Source organism: Meleagris gallopavo, chromosome 1, assembly GCF_905368555.1.
Source record: "Meleagris gallopavo chromosome 1, MGAL_WU_HG_1.1, whole genome shotgun sequence".
Classification (NCBI taxonomy): Eukaryota; Metazoa; Chordata; class Aves; order Galliformes; family Phasianidae; genus Meleagris; species Meleagris gallopavo.
Window position 1 is genome coordinate 84,887,377 of NC_139404.1, and position 19,514 is coordinate 84,906,890.

At 39.8% G+C, this 19,514-nt stretch overlaps 1 protein-coding gene across 17 annotated transcripts in view; it reads left to right on the top strand.

The window, feature by feature from the left end:
* Positions 1 to 19,514, top strand: part of LOC116217322 (uncharacterized) — a 672,500-nt gene that overhangs the window by 542,089 nt on the left and 110,897 nt on the right. For 14 of the 17 annotated variants that reach the window (XR_014887146.1, XR_014887144.1, XR_014887145.1 and 11 more), the window contains 2 exons: positions 1,407 to 1,473; positions 3,999 to 4,108. The exons of 1 other annotated variant lie outside the window; for it this stretch is intronic. The gene's annotated coding sequence lies outside the window, so the exon portion shown is untranslated. Of the gene's footprint in view, positions 1 to 1,406; positions 1,474 to 3,998; positions 4,109 to 18,308; positions 18,392 to 19,514 lie in introns of those variants that run through there. 2 more of the 17 variants (XR_014887196.1, XR_014887193.1) reach the window with 2 other exon arrangements.

A 19,514-nucleotide genomic window follows, 5' to 3' on the forward strand; every position in this document is an offset into this window, starting at 1 on the left:
GATGTGTTTAAAAACCATTTGGATGTGGTGCTCAGGGACGTGATTTAGTGGTGGGTTGTTAGAGTTAGGGTAGTATGGTTAGGTTGTGGTTGGACTTGATGATCTTTAAGGTCTTTTCCAACCTGAGCAATTCTATAATTCTATGATTCTATTTCAACTTCATGAACTAAACCAGATTTCTCCTGCAAGTGCAATCTTTAAATATTGCTTTCCTGACATCCAAAATAAGTCCTTCACCTCCTGTTGATGTCCTCTTGAGGAGAACTACAATTCCTCATCCATTTATGCAGGTTTGTTATCTGCATTCATCTACAGGTTGCAAAAGCCTAATGATAAACTCATTTTTCTTCCCTCTTGCCCATGTGACTAGGTGCTCCTAGAGAGGAAAAAATTTAGATTGGCAACTGCTTACTGAGATGCTTCCTATTATTTTGCTTATCTTCCTGTAAGTGTGTTAAAGCAAATGTTTAGTACGCCGCAGATAATGTAGTTACCGATAATGGATCCTTGCTGCTAGGGGACGTGCAGTGATTTACCTTCATCGAATTAAATCAGAGCAGGTGTTGCCAGCTCACTTCCAAATCCAAAGGTGAGCAGGTGCCAGTAAGTTGCATCTGGCACTGGGAGCAAACAAATCTAGGCTGGAGAATTGTTGAATGAGGTGATTTCTAATTTGGTGCACAACCTAGGCAATTAGTAGCAGCTTTCCAAATGTTCTTCTGCATACTCCTCTCCTACCTATTTAAACAATGGTGACAGAGGAACACTGCTAGAAAGCAGGGTCTAGACTAGAGAGCTTTGCAAATACTGTCTGTGACACTTAGACATTTTCTTTGTATTTGATAGGGAACTGCGTAGGTAGTTATGTTCCAAAGGGAGATTCCTCATCTTGGAAAGACAGAGGAGGAGATTGCTGGGGCAGAGCAGAACGGAAGAACACGATACAAAGTAGTGACTGCGCAGATTCCTGGCTTTGGGACCACTTCTCTATTGCCAACTGCCTGCCACAAGAATGAAATGTCACGGCAGTAGCTGAACGATTTTCTTAGGAATGCTCTGACACTGAATATCAGTTCATGGGTGAAGACCTGCTAATTTCAGGGCTTGAAGTGAAATTAGACCTTTGCTTCTTCCTTAGAGGAATACATTGGGACAATACTTTGGTAATGATTCGTGCCTACATCTGTCCCTCTATATTTGGCTAAAATCAGTGTTTCTGAAAGCTTGGATTAAGCCCTCTCCCTGCTGCAAGTAAAAGCATTTTTGACTAAGTCATTTTCCATTAAACACAGCTCTGCCAGGTCAGTAAATCACACAAACAATGTTAATCACTTTTTGGTCATGTTTAATGGCCTTAAATTGCCTTAGAAATCGCTTCACCTAATTTTATTTCATTTGGGTTCTAGAAGGGGTCCAGCGGCAAATAACCACTCTCAGAATCAAGGCTGAATTACTGCAAATACTTCGGTAAAGGTAAGAAGGCAGATCCTCAGATCATATAAATTGGTGTAGCCCTGCTGATGCCTGTGATGTTATGGTGATTGATACCAGCAGGGCCATAATACAGCTAAAGTAAATGGTCTGCAGTTTTAAATGCCTGCTGCTAATGGGTCCCATGGTAAATCAATGGCTGACTTGTTAGTTATTTTCTCTTTAAAATGGACTCAGAAGGTACATTAATGGAGAAAAAAAAAACAGCTTAGCAGAGCAGTGGCCAATACAGGTAGCGCTAGAGCCAATGTAGATCACATTTGCATTTAGACGTAGGGTCTGATTTGTTACCTTTGCAGATGCCCATGCCAATGTGCAATAGGTCTAAGAGAGGCTGGCCCCAAGCCCAGCAGACCAACCACTGCTCTGACGTGAGCCGAGGACATAACTTCCTGGGGTTTGGATCTTTTACATCTCTGGGCTCTTGAGAATTAAAGCCTATAGGCAACTTCACTGCTGCTTTTCAGACATCTTGAAGTGAAGCAATGAACAGATGGCCTTCAACACCCTTCCAGTGGAATGAGAGTAGGAGAGAGAACTACCAAACCTAGGTGGGAAACCCTCACCCTGACAGAGCTTTCAGGAATTCCAGTATTTTTCCTATCTCCCACCAGGGATGAAAGGTCCCTTTAAAACTTGGATGAAAATCTCCAAAATACAATCACAATGGGGCCAAACTAAATATTTTACTTTAATAATGTTCAAAGAGTGTATTTTGATTGTGACCTTCCTAAGCAGTTGCCTCTCTTTAGTACAAAAGGAACGTGGGGTTCTTGCTTGTTTCTTTCAATTAGAAATAAAACTTTTCACTTAGAAAATGTCAAAGCAGCAGTTCTTGATCACTGAAAGGTTCTTTTGGATTTTTTTTTAAGCTGAGAGACTTTTCGAAAACAAACGTTTACCATCAATCAATTTCAGCTTTGACAGATCACTGCTTTGTTCCATTGTGGGCAGAGACAGAAGAAAATTTTAGTCCCAAAATTCCTGACCGCTTCTAGCAATTGTTACCTCAGTTCTGAACATATGTTGCCTTACATGGGTTTCAGTCCACATAAATTAGGCTACACTGGGCGACGGAGCTGCAGGAAGTGCTTTTTTTCCCCCAGCTCATTTTTAAATAAATACTTTAATTTAATCTTTCTTTCTTTTATTATTATTATTTTTTTATCAGTGACCAACATGATTTATAGAGCCTCTAAGTTATTTATATTCTGTTTGCATGATTTAGTGTCCTGTGTGAATTCAGTTTAGTTGAAAATGGCTTAATGAAAAATGGTTTCTTTATAGCATAGTTGGAGCTTAATCTATGTTTTCAAAAATCATTCTCATTAAAGCCTTATAAGGATAAGACCAACACACTGACTGTTGCCAAGGTATCTGCTAGAAGTGTGATTCCCAGGCAATAACTACAAGCAGTACATCACGGAAGAAGAAAGAGCAGCTTTTTGACATACAGAGTGATGAGACAACTTCATGGATTTCCAGCTCGGATAGCAGCCGAGTCTTCTCTAATCTAAACAATCCCAGTTCCCTCAACCTTCCCTCATAGGAGAGGTGCTCCAGCCCTCTGATCATCTTAGAGGCCCTCCTCTGGACCCACTCCAAGAGCTCCACGTTTTTCCTGTACTGGGGACCCCAGGCCTGGATGCAGTACTCCAGATGGGGCCTCACAAGAGCTGAGTAGGGGGAGACAATCACCTCCCTCTCCATGCTCGCCCCTTTTTTAATGCAGCCCAGAACACAGTTGGTCTTCTGGGCTGCAAGCGCACACTGCTGGCTCATGTCCAGCTTCTCGTTCACCAGGACCCCCAAGTCCTTCTGTGAGGGCTGCTCTCAAGAGATCTTCCCCCATTTGTATAAATACTTGGGATGCTATAAATAAAATATACTATACTATGCTGTAAATAAAAATAACCTGATTAAAAAATTAAGCACAAGAAAGCCCCCAAGGAACACTAGCCCACCAGCCATCTTACACCAACTAAAAACAGTATCTTTATGCCAATTATTCGCACTTGATTCTAATTTTTTACACTTCACAGAGGCTATGAGAGTAGAATGTGAAAGTCCTACTGTGTTCCCTGCTCACAGCTCTAGGCAGCTGTCTTCATATGGATGCCTGAGTCTTTCCAATAGTTTTCTGTAAAGCTTTAAGGAAATGAGCTGGAGTTATGAAGGCTTTGTCATGGGAGGTGGTGATTAGCAACGCATTTTGTTTAGAAGTGCCTAACGATCATGTAAGTGTTTGTTTACAACACTTTTCTGCTAAATGCCACAAATACCCAATGGCTCCTCAAAGTCATTTAGGCTCTGTGAAGTGAAATGGAGTTAGAGAATGTAGACCTTTTCTGTGGCTGGAGGCTCTTCTACATGACAGGCTTTTCAGACCCACAATACACTCCTCACTCAACAAAGGTTTTACTTTTGACAGCAGTAGAGGTCAAAGGTTGAGGAAAATGCAACAATTACAGTTCTTAAGTAGTGTCCACTGATGGCGTTTTTTGCAGGAGCTTCAGCGCAAGGCAGGAGCTGATGCTGGCACATTCTGTGATTATTTCTCATGAGAAGACTTCCCTGCTTACAGGTTTTATTTTTGCAAGCCAGTGAGACGTTGCAGGTGGGTGGATCTTTTTTTCATTGTTCTCAGGTCAGACGCCAACATGTGGATGAACTTGCATCTGATTTTGGTACAACCTGTGTAAACTTATGCACAAGTGATCTCAAATAAACCACATATCCATGTGTAGCACACTGTGAAAGCAGCAGAAATCTGTTTTGCTTTTAAGAGATATTGCAGAAAAGACTGTCAGGAAGCAAAGCTGCTCCCTTGGCAGCTCAGCGGACAGTGGAATGAGTCTTCAGCCCTATTAGCATGTCAGACATGGCTTGTTCTTGTCCCTCGGTCACTGCGGTAGCCTGGCACTGCAATGTGACCCTTCTCTCTGAACCACAGGGAAACTGCCTGCTTGCAAAGGCCACACAGTTGTGTGCTTCACCGCAGGCTTTGAAACCGCTGGGGACCTTCATGTGCTGTGGCTGAAGTTCTCACTTGTTTTTTTTTTTCTTCTAGATTTTCCTGCAGGGGAATACAATACACTCCCGCACCAATGGTGAGCCTCTGGCTTCACTAGACACATTTCACCAAGTGTATTTCGGGTGTATTAACCTGTGCCTGGCTTTAGAGCTGATTTATTCCACGCTTGCAAAAACCAAGAGATTTGCAGATGTTCAGAAACCTGAGTCCAGAAACCAAACCTGGGTCCAAACAAATGGTTTAAGACCTTCATTGCCTTTAGCTCTGAATTTCTGGCTGGAAAAAAAATAGAGGTATCTGGGCAAACACGGAGGCGTGGTGCCTTGTCCTGCTTCACCCTTATACCATTTGTGCCATGCAGAGACAAATCCTCAGACTTGCCAGAGTTACATTCCTTGTAACCAGAGTGTGACCATGTGCCCAGAGACACAAACACAGACGAAGAGACACATATGATCCTGCCCAAACTGTACTCATCCCTCTGCAGATAAAATAGCATCTTTTATGTCACCTGTAGGGCTTCAGTTGAACACTAACCTGCTCGCCTCAAATTAATCCTTCAGCTCCAGGTAGTTAAAAGGTCAAAGTTTTCCTGAACTAACCACCTGACTAACTACCTGAAAGGAGATTGTGATGAACTGGGAGTAAGCCTCTTCTCACAATTAACAGAAACAGGATAAGAGGTAATGGCTTCCAGTTGCGTCAGGAGAGGTTCAGGTTGGATATTAGGAAACATTCTCAGAAAGAGTGGTGAAGCAGTGGCACAGGCTGCCAGGGAGGTAGTGGAGTCACTGTCCCTGGAGGCATTCAGGAACCATGCAGATGTGGCAGTGAGGAACATGGGTTGATGATTGAACTGCATGACCTCCAAGGTCTTTTCCAACCTTAATGATTCTATGATACTATGATTCCTCTCCAGTGTGTATGGATTTCTTCATCTGCAGTGGTTCAGGACCAGCCACCGAAGAGCAGCTCTCTTCAAATCATAGCTGCTGGCTTCTTGCTCATCCCATCATCAGTCAGAGCAGTTCCTCCAAAAATGAGTAACATGTGGTAGATAACAGGAACACACCAAAACTTCATGATTGTGATTGTTGTTTTCTCAGTCTTGTTCTGTCACTTGCACCTCTGCAAAGTAATTCAGAGGAGAGCCGTCAGAAACAGTGTTAAGGATGTGTATTTAATGCTGTGGTGGTTTGAAAGGTTATACAAGGTGCAAGTGCTGAAGAGAGGCTTGGGCTTTTATTTACTCTTGTTTATACTGTTTTCTGCAATTGTTTTGACATTGTTTTACCCTTCAACAACTGTGCTTCTGTGACTCTTACAGCATGTGGAGGGAAGCTCAAAGTCGAGCAGAAGAGTTGTGTTGGGAGGTTGGATGTGTGAGGCATGTTTGCATGGCTAAGGGAGAAGGAAAAGGATGGGCAGATAGATTGTCCATAGGTATCTAGAATAAAAAACTAATAGCAGAGATTAAATGTCAAGCAACACTGTGTGTCCTAAACTGGCCGGTGAAGATGTTTAGTCAGTAAAAATAATAATTTTAGAAGATTTATTTTAGCATGTAATGTGTAGGCTATAATTCATAGAAATGCTTTCAGTTAACTTGCATGTTTGCTGAAATCTCAGCATATGTTAAAATGCTCTCCTCAGTAAGGAAGGGCTTACCTGCTTAAGTGCTTTTCTAGGGAGAGGCTTTGATGATGGAGCATACAGTGAGGTTATTTTCCCTGAGGCAGCAGAACTTCCATTCACTTTTCACCTTCTTTTTCAACAGCCTGTTTATTTTCATTGAGCTCTGGCTTGAATTCCTGTATTTTGGCAATAACAAGGTTGACCGTTCCTCCAGTTGTTCTCCCCCAACAGTGTCACCTCTGAAGCAAAGTCTGTTTTTTGTACTTTCTGTGTTTGGAAGTGGGGGAGTGGAGGAGCTGCTGAGAGAGGTAACCAGTGGTGGTTACTAAATGTGTCTGCTTGGTTGAAAGTAAGGAAGTATTCAGCAAATATTAAAGGGAATAAAATGGATTCGTTGTTATTCCTGGGGGAATTCTGCGCTTAAGCTGATGCCCCAGAAACCCAGCTGGAACATTAAATGAAAGCCAAAGCCCCCCCACAAGCGTGTCAGCAGAGAAAAGTTCCACACGGTGAAGGCCTTTGAAAATCAGAGCTGAAAAATAATATGCTATAAAAAGGAAAAATCCACTAAGAAAACATAAAGCAAGGAAATTAAAAGCACAGTAGGGACTGGCCACAGTACTTAAATTGTGAAGGGTCTGTCAAGTAGAATGCAGTTAACACAAAGCCTGACTTTTTCACTGTACAAATATACATGCACACACTTTATGCGGAGTGGCCTTGAGCTTGCCTCAAGATCACCAACTGAGTTTTTAAATTAACACAGGGGTGCTCATACCCCCATGCAGCATCCTAATGGCCTTCCAGAAAAGTGCTCTCTGCATACAAAAAAAGGAAGCTTGGTGCTTTCTTTCTCCCTTTCTTTCTCAGAACTAACTAACTAAATAAAACACTAAGAAGAAGGATAGGTGCTGGACATTCTGCAAAATGACACTACCTTTTATTTTCCTTCGCTTTTGAGGAGCTCCTCACCTCCTCCTCGTGCCAGATGATTCACATTGTTCTACATGGCAGAGAACTGCGTTTAGTAAAGGTTTTTCTTGACATGTAGATTTAAACACCAATGAGTCTCTGCCCCATTAAATTCAGTAAGGATTCATCAGTACAATACAAAGGACACGGCTCTTTCCTTTACGGGCCAGAGGACCAGCATGACCTAAACATAAAGCCTTGGAATGACAAACCTGGGAAGTTTTTCCAGTTCTAAAAATAGACACAGCATTAACAGGAGTTGCCCTGACTTACTACCTTGCTTCATGCTCCAAGCCCTCTCTGTGTGAGAAAATGAACCAGCTTTGTGTTCTCTCAGTCATAAGCCTCCTTGCTGAGATGTTGATGAGTTTACCAGATTATACTAATTCAGATGGTGTGCCAGAGTGACCGTACATCTGGATTGACCATGGCATGCCCCAGGTAATGCAGCTATGCAGCTTGTTCTGATGTCCTGAAGGAAGTCTTTGAACACAGCTTTGTTCTGGGTTTTTGTTCTGGGCAGAGACTTTTCCTCACTTTTCTCTCCCAAGCTGCTATGGAGACCATTTAAACATTTTCAGAGGATTGCACAAAATGATGGAAAGCATGTAAAATCTCTATCCCAGCTCCAGTGTCAGGTGTCCCCTTTAGGAAGCTAAAAGGCATTCTTCTCATAACATAGTCTGATCCATCCCTTATTAACAAACAAACAAACAAAAGCCAAACAAAGCTGTCAGACAATAGTAGATCCATCCCATTAAACATATCTATGCTATATAGTTTGACTTCTAATTGAGAGATACACAATAAGGGATATGGCTGTGGATGTGGTCACATACCTACCAACCAATGACCTAATACCACTGACCCATTTCATAAGAATTGTGAACAAGGCTTCACATTTCAGCAATGTTTGGTTATCAGCTGAATTACATGTGTTGATAGACTATTCACAATGTCAGAACTCAATTTGCAACCATCCAGTGATTCATCTGGATCATGAGAGTTTGTAATGTAAGAGGAACCCTCGTGTGATTATGAACTTATTGCCCAAATAGGAGGTGAGGGACAATAATTGTAAAACAGTCTTCTAGAAACACTGATTCCTCAGATTCACAAATTAATGCAGGCAAAAAGACGATTAACTGTCATCTTCTTTGCAGTTATTTCTAAGAATGCAAAACATGATATTAAGATTGTGTTATGTAGAAGACATACCAAAGAACCATAATGACTCTATTTATATGAAGTGTATTTCAAACTAATTTGGGCAAGCTCAAGTCTGTCCTAGAATCTGACATGAAAAACATACTGAAAGTAAAATGCCTTTAATAGTATAAAATTATGGTGTGTATTCAACAAACTCCCAGTAGATCTAAAAACAAGTTTTTTATCTATTTTTTAGTGTTTGTAGTGGAGTTATTTATGCAAGTTTTTTTGTTCATGAATTAAACTTGACATACCTTCATCTGCAGAGCACAGAAATCGATCAGAGTGTTTTAATGAAGTAGATAAGTATTTGGACAGTACACGTTCTAAGAAAAGTTAGAGTGTTTAAAGAAAAAATGTTGGTTATTCAGAGAAATGAATCAATACTCTGCCAAATCTGCAATGAATCAACACCCCAGCATGAGGTTAGGAGTATCCATATTCTCAGTGTGTTGTCTTTTGGAGTAGGCATAAAAACTGTGAAAAAGCTGACTATTAGTCATTAAAGAACCCCAGGGAACTTTAAGCATAGAGATCTTGTGACAGATGGTCTGGGCAAAATCCTATCTCATGTCCGATACTCATCTGCCTGTGTAAATCAGCACTGCTGCCTTGGCTTTGGTGATAGAATAGAGATTTGCATAAAAAGGCTCCCTAGCTTTGCCTGCCTAAATGGTCCCCTGTTCTTTTAATTGGTTATGCTACTCCTGTACTGAAAACAGAGCAGCTTGCAGTGTCTGTATTTAAAGCTGAGGGGAATTTAGTGTATCTTCTGAAAGTCTCCCTATTACCTGTGGTTGAATTCTCTCTCTTATTTTCTACATGCTGTACGAATTTCCACAGGAAAAGATGATACAAATACAAAGGCATAATCAGCTGACCTTTAAGCAATCTGTTTTTGTTTGTGTATTGGTAGGGAAATAGAGCGCTGAAGTGAATAAGAAATTCTACTCAATCACATTGTTAGCCTTTTAGTACTTGCTCATCCTGGCATATGTAATTGAGCAAGTTACAGATCAACGCATAGTCAGACTTCAGATCTCACCTACTGCCACTAAAAATTGTAACTCATAAGAAACTAGCTACCTTCTCGATCGTGTGCCAAGTATCTAAGATGTGCAATTAATTACAGGGTAATAATTACAGTATCTCACATACTATTGCTGATAACTGAGCTTGACTTTTCAATAGCTGTTACTTATTTGACATTGTGATACCCAACTAGAGCACTGAGAACCCTGAGAAGGTAAGGCAATATGCATGCAATTTAGTGCTAAACCACCTCTTACCATAAAAGTTGTGACCTTCTGAAGCACAATGTGGTGTCATCTGGCATTTTCTGCCACCGCAGAAGACAGCAGAGAGTCTTTCCAACACTTCCCAAGAGAATCAGTAGCTTAGGGACATTTCTACAGTCTAAATTGGATCTGCTTTGCTGCATTATTAAGAACTGTCCCCTTCACTAGTACATGCCAGTTATAGATACCACTTCCACTACCACTTTTTCTTCTCCTCCCTTGGGTTTATGATGTATTTTGTTCTTTTTTCTTGTTAATTCATTGAAATAACAACAAGCCTTTGTCTTGACATTTCCCTAAGAGATCTTAAGTAAAAAATTTCAGTGTAATCAGTTAGTTGTTTTAACGCATGTTCATCACTATTTTATTTTTTATTTTATTTTATTTTATTTTATTTTATTTTATTTTATTTTATTTTTAAGTGTGTATACCTTAGATAAGATTAATAGGATCAGTAGTCTGGTGGGGAGGGAAGTTAAGAGCCATGTCATCCCTAGATCAAGCTATTTGTTATATGGAGTTGGCAAAGCAATACCTTTGTCATGATGAGTGCTTCATTACATAGACCATTAGGTAGACTGGATGTGCCTAAAGTAGATGATAAGCAATCTTTCATTTGCCCTTAGATTTACTTTTTTTTTTTAGTTTTAAAAGAAAGAGGAGGAAGCTGAAGCTGGTGATGATAAAAGATTGATTAAGGAAGTCACTAAGGATCAGGAAGGAGGTTTCCTAGAAACAGGTTATTTATGAAACTCACCTACCACACACAGTGCTATGATCAGGAACAGAAGCCCCCCTTGTCTTTGTTTACTTTTGGGATTGTTTTTCCTTGAGTGAGTTAGTAGAATCTCTCTTTGCCAATGGAGGGTCCTCCAGTTTTTGATGCCATGCAATTCACAATGCTGGTTACCTCTCATACACAGAGCACAGTTCTCTCACTTTGTCCCTTCCAACTGCTTCCCAGTCCAGTGACACTCTTATTAAGCACAGCCTATTGTGCTTTCCTGTTTGGCCCATCACCACAACATATCTCATTTCTTCAGCCCTTTCCTTGGCCTCTCATTGTTGGAACCATCTGGAGCTAGTTTTGAGGAAGTGCATTCAGGCACAGACATGTAAATCTTTTTTTCTTTCTTTTTTTTTTTCTTCAATTTCTTTGCATGAAGAATTTATGGAGTGAGATAAAGCTAGCCAGGGCCTATGTTTACTCTCTCCCGCATTGGATTTTAGCGAACAATTTACAGTTAAGCTAATCATGTGTAATATCATTCAAACATTTTTCAGGATGATGGATTGGCCCACTCTAGATAACTCATCATGGCAGTATGTGTAGCAACAGCTGCAAAGCACACTTCCATTGGTAGGACCTCTGTTACATGGCAGTTACTTTTTCTGTGACTGGGAGCAACACCACCACGTGAGGACTATCTGCAAATGAGCAGAAAGATTACCATCAAGGCAAACAGTGCTTTTTCCAGTAATGGAGGTCTTGGACTGCTATGCTGTTCTGGCAGTAGCAAAGCAAAATGGTACTCTAGATGAGCATGGTTAAGTTTTTCCAGGGTGATATGTGACAGTAGAAGAGAGGGAAGGAATGACCTACTCCTGCTTTATCTCAATAGCCTTTAATATTTATAACATGCTCTGCTTTGTGAGAGTGGTATCAGTAGCACAGAACTTGCTTGTACCACTCTTTTCTTCATGTACTATACTATTCTGTGAGGGCCAGTGGACCTTCCAGAGGCGAGATGGAGTTCACCCAAGACGGCTCAATGTTAAATAACTTCCACAGTATTATCACTGTCAATTATTTTTATTACTATAGTGCATGAAAGTTGTAGTAATAGAACAGACACCCACTGTGTAAGGGACCTTACAAACAGAGTACAGAAAGACAGTGTTTTATCCAAAGATTTTAAAACTAATTAGACTTCTTCGTTCAGAACATAGTCTCTGTGCCTACAGCAAAGAAAAATTTGGTTTGCTTATTTATTTTGCCTGATTCAGTTTAGAATAGACAGCTTGGTTTATTTTTCCATTAAAAAGATGATGCCAAACTGAGTGCTAACATACATGAACTACAGCTCCTCTGTTTTTAATGGGGGGGAGGGGGAGAGGGGTGGAGTTAAATGCTTGAGATGAATTTCACTCATCATAGTTGAAAAACAATAAAGGTTTGTCTTAACTGACCATAAATACTGTGGATACTTAAAACACAGGCAAGCTACCTTTCAAGCTGTGGGTGATACATTATCTTGAATATGGTATGAAAATTTGCCAACACATTTACCATACCTCTAGGAAGCCTTGTGATTATATTTAACATTGCTGACCTTGTTGTCCTAGGTCTAATGAGCCAGAATGGATAGAAGTGTCCTTGATCCACCTGATGTTTTTAGTGTCAGGCTTTACTTCTTTGTAATTTATCCATCTTAACCCCACCAGTAGAGCAATTGCTTAATGCACTGACCTGTCACTTTTCAAAAGGGATTTTTGGTCTGCTTGGTATAAAGTGAATTTAGATGTGGCATCTTGCAGAGAGACAGCATACATGGCTTCAGCCTAACAAAGTGAAGTCTGAATCTCGCTCTGAGACCCATATTGATATAAAGGTGACAGTTTTCCACTATGATTAATTTTATTTCAGAAGTGGAGGAAAGCATCTGGAGGAGAGCTCCAACAGGATCTGCTTGTTATGACAGATGTGATCTCACCTATACAATGACAATTCTGTTTCACAATTGCACTTTTAGATAATAGAAGCAGTTTCTACATATTTTACAGTAAGGGTGATGGAGCACTGGAACAGGTTGTTCCAGAGGTCTCCTTCTATGGAAATATTCAAGACCCATCTGGACGCCTATCTGTGTGACCTATTGTAGGGAACTGCTTTAGCATTGGGGTTAGACTTGATGATCTCTTGAGGTCCCTTCCAACCCCTGTAATTCTGTGATATGTGTGTATGAATTAAGCTAAGTATTGTGCATCATGAATCCATCACAAGCTGTCCATAACAAGACCAAGCAAGAAAAAGAATTCTCAAACAAAAGGATTACAAAATGCATTTTTTAGCTGCTTTTCCCACTCTGTTAAGTTTACCTCTAAAGCTACAAAACAATAATGTAATTTTTTTGTAGCAAAATTTTAAGAGCTTTCTGGCATGTTGTTTCTTTCACCATGAAAGAGTTTCAACCCTTTCCCAAAGATGCAAAGACAGCTGACTTTGCCCAAACAAAACTGGCTGAGAACCTGCATAGTGAAACTATGTACTTACACTATGCAGTAGTCACACTACTACCATGAGGAAGTTAAAGATAACCTCCCACAAAGCTTGATCCAGAAGTCTTTCCATCAGCTAGTGCAGCAACTGTGAGGATTTTTTTTTTTTTAATTTAATTTTTTTTGCTGTCCTAGAACAAGAGAGAGGATATCCCTGAGCTGCTAACACTGAAGCATGTTTTTAAATGCCTTCTGAAGTTGGGACTATCCATATTTAAAGTTGGAGCTCTGCACTTAATCCATTTTATCCTCTTGTAAATTGTTTGGGTTGCATTTTAACCATAAGCTATGCCTTGGGCACTTCATGCATGAGAGATAAATTGAAAAGGAGAATCTGACAAATTTTTCAGTGGGGAGAATCAAACCAGCCATAAGTCAGCTGGTTACTATAAAAAATAAATATTGTGTTTGAGTGTATCTGTGTGTGAGAGCACTTCACAAAGAATGTGAAACACACTCCTTTTTGCTGTTCTAGATATTTGGAGTCACAGCTGACTCAGTACTAAAATGCAGATTCTTCCTAATTTTCACACTGTCTATAATTAGGTTTACATAGGGTAATAGGGACATAGGTTTACAAAGCAAAACAAAATCCCAGGTTTTAGAGCAATAATTTAGTGTTCTTATAAATTGCCTCATTGACTCAAAGTGGCTCGTGCTGAATGTTTCAGTGTCTTCTTTATGTCCTGTTACTGATCATATGACTATACGTATGCATGAGCGTGCATGTGTATATATGTATAAATGTGTATACATACGTGCATATATATGCACATATGCGTACACATGCACATATATACGTAAAATCTTTGATCCCAACTCTTTGGAAACACCCCCTTAGATTTCTACAAAGGCCATATAATTCCCCAGGCCAGTGCCTGGGAGCATAAAGCAGTAGGATACCTCACGATCAAGGCATTTAATAAAACATCACAGGAGCTACAGGGAACTGACCCCAATGTTCCTTGCACATGGAGATGATATCTGCCCCCGGTGACATTCACATGTGCTTAGACCTCTACGTGAAATAAAGGACACTCACTCAAATAAGTAAGTAGAATGCCAGGGTAGAGTAGGCTTTAGACATTTGTGTAACTAAATTTTAAAGATGTTTAGATATCTGATTGCATTTTGAGATGTAAAAACAACACAACTGGGTTTTGACCATGCAGTCTTGAAACCATCAATAATTAATCAAAGACTTTAGTGACCACAGGATCAAGCCTCTTCAGAAGAAGAGAATTTCAGTGTTGCTTCTAAGGTGCTAACTATTCTTTATTGAGTCAAAAGAGCAATTTCTGTAACTGGATTTTACGTACTAAATTAGTACAGGAACTGGTTTGTTCAGATCCTTATTGAAGTATAAAAATATAGGTGTTAATCGATGAATTATTTTTTGTAATTTGGGGAGCGAAACAGTCCCGAGAAGGCTTTAGTTTTCAGATAGCCTCAAGGTCTGCTAGCTTAATTTTTCTTTTATTTATTTTTTAATTGGGACAGCAGTGGGAGTCCAAAAGCAGCTTTTTGTTCTTGCAGTTCTTCTCATTCTTGTCACTTGGCTTGTTCATTTGGCTTTTTGGCAGTACGTATCTCCCTAAGGTGCTACAGTTTTCTTGAAGATAAAGCTTGAAGACTCTTTTCCAACATAACATTCATCCATGTGTGTTCATTTAAGCCAGTGAGTTTTTCATCTGAAACTTAAAGAGACTGTTATTATGTTCCAAATTGGGCTCTAAAATTTTGAAGCAGGAGAATGAAACCCTCAAACACTGCAGTAGGATTTCCATCCTCTTCCATAGGAGGGAAAGGGCCTGATCAAACCTCCCTAAGTAGATGGAAAGACTCTCTTTGACTTCATCAGAGCTTGGATCGGAGACAGCTGCAGACAGTATTTTTATTGCTAGGCAGGGATTCAGTAGTGATACTGTGACTCTCAGATTGGAGATGATGGAGGAAGGGACACTGAAAGTACATGTCAAAAGGATAAAATATGGGTAGAAGTAATTTAATTTTGCTCCTTTGTTGAGTTGGTTCATTTTGTCTCAGTACTGAATGCAAGCTCAGCTCCCAGATCTTTGCAAAATCATCCAGACATAATGTAATTTGGGAAAAGAAGTGGTCCACATTTTCTTGATGTGACAACATATGGATATTAGCATTTTTTTTCATTTTACCAATCAATATACATAAAACATACAGAAGGAAAGCAAGTCATGCAATAGGACTCAGATTATTTTTTAATACTGTCAAGATTTTATCAGTCAGCAAATGAGATAAAGAAAGGATAAGTCAATTCGAAATAACATTGGACAGCAGTGAAACAAACTCTGCTCCTCTCTATTTGTGTCAGCTTTTGGATTTCTTCTGTGCAGAACTTCTGATTTTTTAGTAAGCACAAGGAATGGAAAGAGAATCTCTGCATTGCTCTCTGCAATCTCTTTGCTAGAGTTACTCATTTAATTTCCCAGAGGTTACCAGCATACCAACATATTTTCTATTTTAATTTGAATTATGAAGAGTAGAAGCAGAGGGATCTTGTTGAAAGATTTTTTCTTTCTTTTTTTTTTTTTTTGTCCTCCTTGAAAAGGAAAATTCTTCACAATTACAAATGTCTAATTAAAAAGTCTTTATGTTCTTCTTTGGGGAGAGATAGAGATTGATTTTTTTTTAACTAAGTCCCACAAAGGATAAAATTTCCTGTGTAGTAGTTGGATTGTGATATATGAAGAAGGTAAAAGTCTGTATTATTGCATTATTTGCAATATTCCAAAGTATTTGTCCACCTGAAATGTTTCAAGTTTGGGAAAAAAAAGAAATAATAAGGAGATATAACTCGACTTTTCTGTAAAGAAAACATTAGAACACTCTGCTGCCCTCCAGCAAACAGCACAAATAACATAGGCAAAAATACTAGGATACAATTAAGGAGATACAATACATGTATCTCAAACTTGTGGTTAGAGCTGACTTAAACAGAATTTAATATAGCAGACACATTGCATTGCGAGTGAATTCTCATTTCGCCAAAACACTAACAGATGTTTAATCAATAAGATGGAGCATAAAGGGCAGCACAATTAGTAGGTCTGAGAAATGTTCTTGTATGATGTTAGAAAGCTGTAATTATGGACCAGATCTCATAAGTGTTTTGCACAGATGACACACAATACCAATATTCTAGTTTAGAGGAGAGACTGCATGGCACTTTTAATACAATCACAGACACAGAGAGACAACACTGAACTTAGGGAATGCATTTAAGTAGATATCAAGTAAATATCAAAACTGTCACTGAATTGAAAAGGGGAAGGGGAAAGTGAAGGGGAAGAGGAAGGGGAGGGGGAAGGGAAAGGGGAGGAGAAGGGGAAGGGAAGGGAAGGGGAAGGGAGAAGGGAGAAAAGAAAAGAAAAGAAAAGAAAAGAAAAGAAAAGAAAAGAAAAGAAAAGAAAAGAAAAGAAAAGAAAAGAAAAGAAAAGAAAAGAAAAGAAAAGAAAAGAAAAGAAAAGAAAAGAAAAGAAAAAAGAAAAAGAAAAGAAAAGAAAAGAAAAGAAAAGAAAAGAAAAGAAAAGAAAAGAAAAGAAAAGAAAAGAAAAGAAAAGAAAGAAAGAAAAGGAAGGAAGAAGGAAGGGAAGGGAAGGGAAGGGAAGGGAAGGGAAGGGAAGGGAAGGGAAGGGAAGGGAAGGGAAGGGAAGGGAAGGGAAGGGAGAAGGGAAGGGAAGAAGAAAAGAAGAGAAAAGAAGAGAAGAGAAAAGAAAAAAGAAAAGAAAAGAAAAGAAAAGAAAAGAAAAGAAAAGAAAAGAAAAGAAAAGAAAAGAAAAGAAAAGAAAAGAAAAGAAAAGAAAAGAAAAAAGAAAAAAGAAAAGGAAACAGTTCCTTGCACCCAGTTCTCTGTTTATTTGTTCAGTTGTTTCTGTTATTTTTGCTCAGATGGGCATAGGCAGCAATCCCACCTCTCCCAATATACTTCTCCTTATACCTTAAGGCAGAAGACTCAGAATGGGTGGGCAGGCATGCAGAGCTGATATAAGAAGATGAGTTGGGGCAGGAGACTTCATCAGGAGTTGCCAAATAAGATGAGAGCATTTTGAATGCTGTAACTTACCCAAAGAAGACAAGACCTCACGGCCTCACCACTGACATGATTTTGTATACGTGCTCCATAATGTCTCCCAAGTGACCAGGAGCACATTTTAGTCCTTATGTTATCTGCTACTTAGCTGCCTTGGAAAAAGAGAGAGGTTGCCTGCACTTCAAGCAACATGGAGAAGAGGATTATTGAAGAAACAGTTATTGCTGTTTTAACAGTGCATTCATACAGTTCAGGACAGTGGCAACCAGGAAAATCACTGGACTAATGGTTGAGATATGAGTTTTATCAACCTGTCATTCCCCCATAATCTGACTGTCTTTGCCAGCACTGAAAAAAAATGTGGAAGTGGTACAATGAAACATTACCTTTAAAATAAAATGGAAGTCCTGCTTGTGCAGCCCTTTCTTCAATTTTTCCAGCATAGAGAAGCCATTACTTAGATAACTGTTATGCCATCTGTACCACATTTGGAAACATAATCCCCCTAAATTACTGGGATTTCAAAAGTGCATGAATTTGAACTTATATATTTAATGGTTTAAAGAGATCAATACAGAAATGTTCAGCAATCTAGAATTGCTATACTTAACCTGTAATTACAGCTCTTTACTGAAACTTATAGCTGGACTGAAGCCCTTCAAATCTCAGATTAATCAGACTCAGCATAGTGCCCCTGCCCATAAATTCCAGAAGAGCAGATTTATTCCAATATAGTGAATCATGCAGGTTTTGGCAACAATCTGAAGAGTATATTTTGTCCATGGGAAAGTGAAAAAAGAAATATGGTTAGATGGATTACGTAGAGGGATGAAAAATCCCCTTCAAAGGCATGTTCTACAACTTAATTAATAAATAGTCAACGGATTGGCTGGTGCAATGATAGGTTTCATTGTAGCTAATGAAGCTCCATCAACATATGCCAGCTGAGAATCTGACCAATAATTTTTCATGTAACATTTATAAATAGTCCAGAAGAAATACATTGACATGAAATATGAACAGTAGCCCTATTAATGCATACTTTTAATTTAGTTGTTCCCAAAGAGCATACATTTCATTGCAACGGGCCTGAAATAGTGCAGGTTATTTTATCCCATGGTGCATATCCCAGGTGTATCCCATAACAAGTTCCCTGTTGAGTGTAGTCACAGGCTAACCCATCCATACATGACTGTGTCAGTGGTGAGTGAGGCTGAGGCAGCTTGAGCTCAAATAATAGAAGCATCTGAACTTTCTTGCACTGTTCTTTGGATAGCAGTGTCAAATGCTCTCTAAAATAGGTTTTTCTATAAATCTTCCCTTGCAAGTGGGACAGTGGAGTGCTGTGCTGAGCCAGCTTCTGCCACCTGAGCCTGAAACATCCTCTTCAGGAAGGTGATGGAGGTACATATATGGGGGGATCTGAGATCTTGCATGCTTACAAATGCTTTGTAGCTCTACATCTCAGCGTGATAAATATCCATCTGTATGACCAGTGAAGTGAAATCTACATTCCCCCTATAAGACAATGTTTAATGTTTAGTGTTCCTTAATGTTTAATGGCATTATAAACATTACTTGGTGTAGGTTATCAGTCTGTGTGCTCATCATTGGGCTCCAAATCTAAAACACAGCTTTGCTGTGAAATTCAGGGAATAGTGTAGTTAAGCACAGATATGTGGCCTCTGCACAGTCCCACTAATTTCGTTCTGGATTCCACCCTTCTCCCAGTCAACAGGGACCCAGCTTCTTCCAAGAATCACTGAATCATTTGAGAATCATTTAATCATAAGGAAGAGACCCTTAAAAGTCATCTAGTCCTTCTTCCCTGCAATGATCAGGGACATCCACAGCTGGTTGTCCAGATCAGGTTGTCCAGAGTTCTGTTCAGCCTTGAATATCTCAGATGAAAGAGTTTCTACCACCTCTCTGGGCAACCTGTTCCAGTGCCTCACTACCCTCACTGTAAAAAATTTTTTTCTTCTGTCTAATCTAAATCTCCCCTCTTCTAATTTGAAACAATTTCCCCTTGTCCTATCACAACAGTCTGTCTCTTTCCCCTTTAAATACTGAAATGCCGCTATCAGGTTCCCACAAAGCCTTCTCTTCTCCAGACTGAACGTTCCCATCTTTCTCAGCCTGTACTCATAGGAGAGGTGTTCCATCCCTTGGATCATTTTTGTGGCCCTCCTCTGGACGTGCTCCAACAGATCCATGTCCCTTCTGAACTGAGGACTCCACATCTGGATGCAGTAACTCCAGATGAAGTCTCACCAGCACAAGAGCAGAGAGGCAGGATCACCTCCCTCAACCTGCTGGCCACGCATCTTTCAATGCAGCCTGGGATATGGTTGGCTTTCTGAGCTATGAGGGCACACTGCTGGCTCATTTCCAGCTTGCCATCCACCAGTACCCCTAGGTCCTTTCCAGCAGGGCTGTGCTCCATCCTTACATAACCCCAGCTTGTATTGGTAGTGGGGATTGCTGCTACCTAGGTGAAAGACCTTCCACTTCTATGTGTTTAATC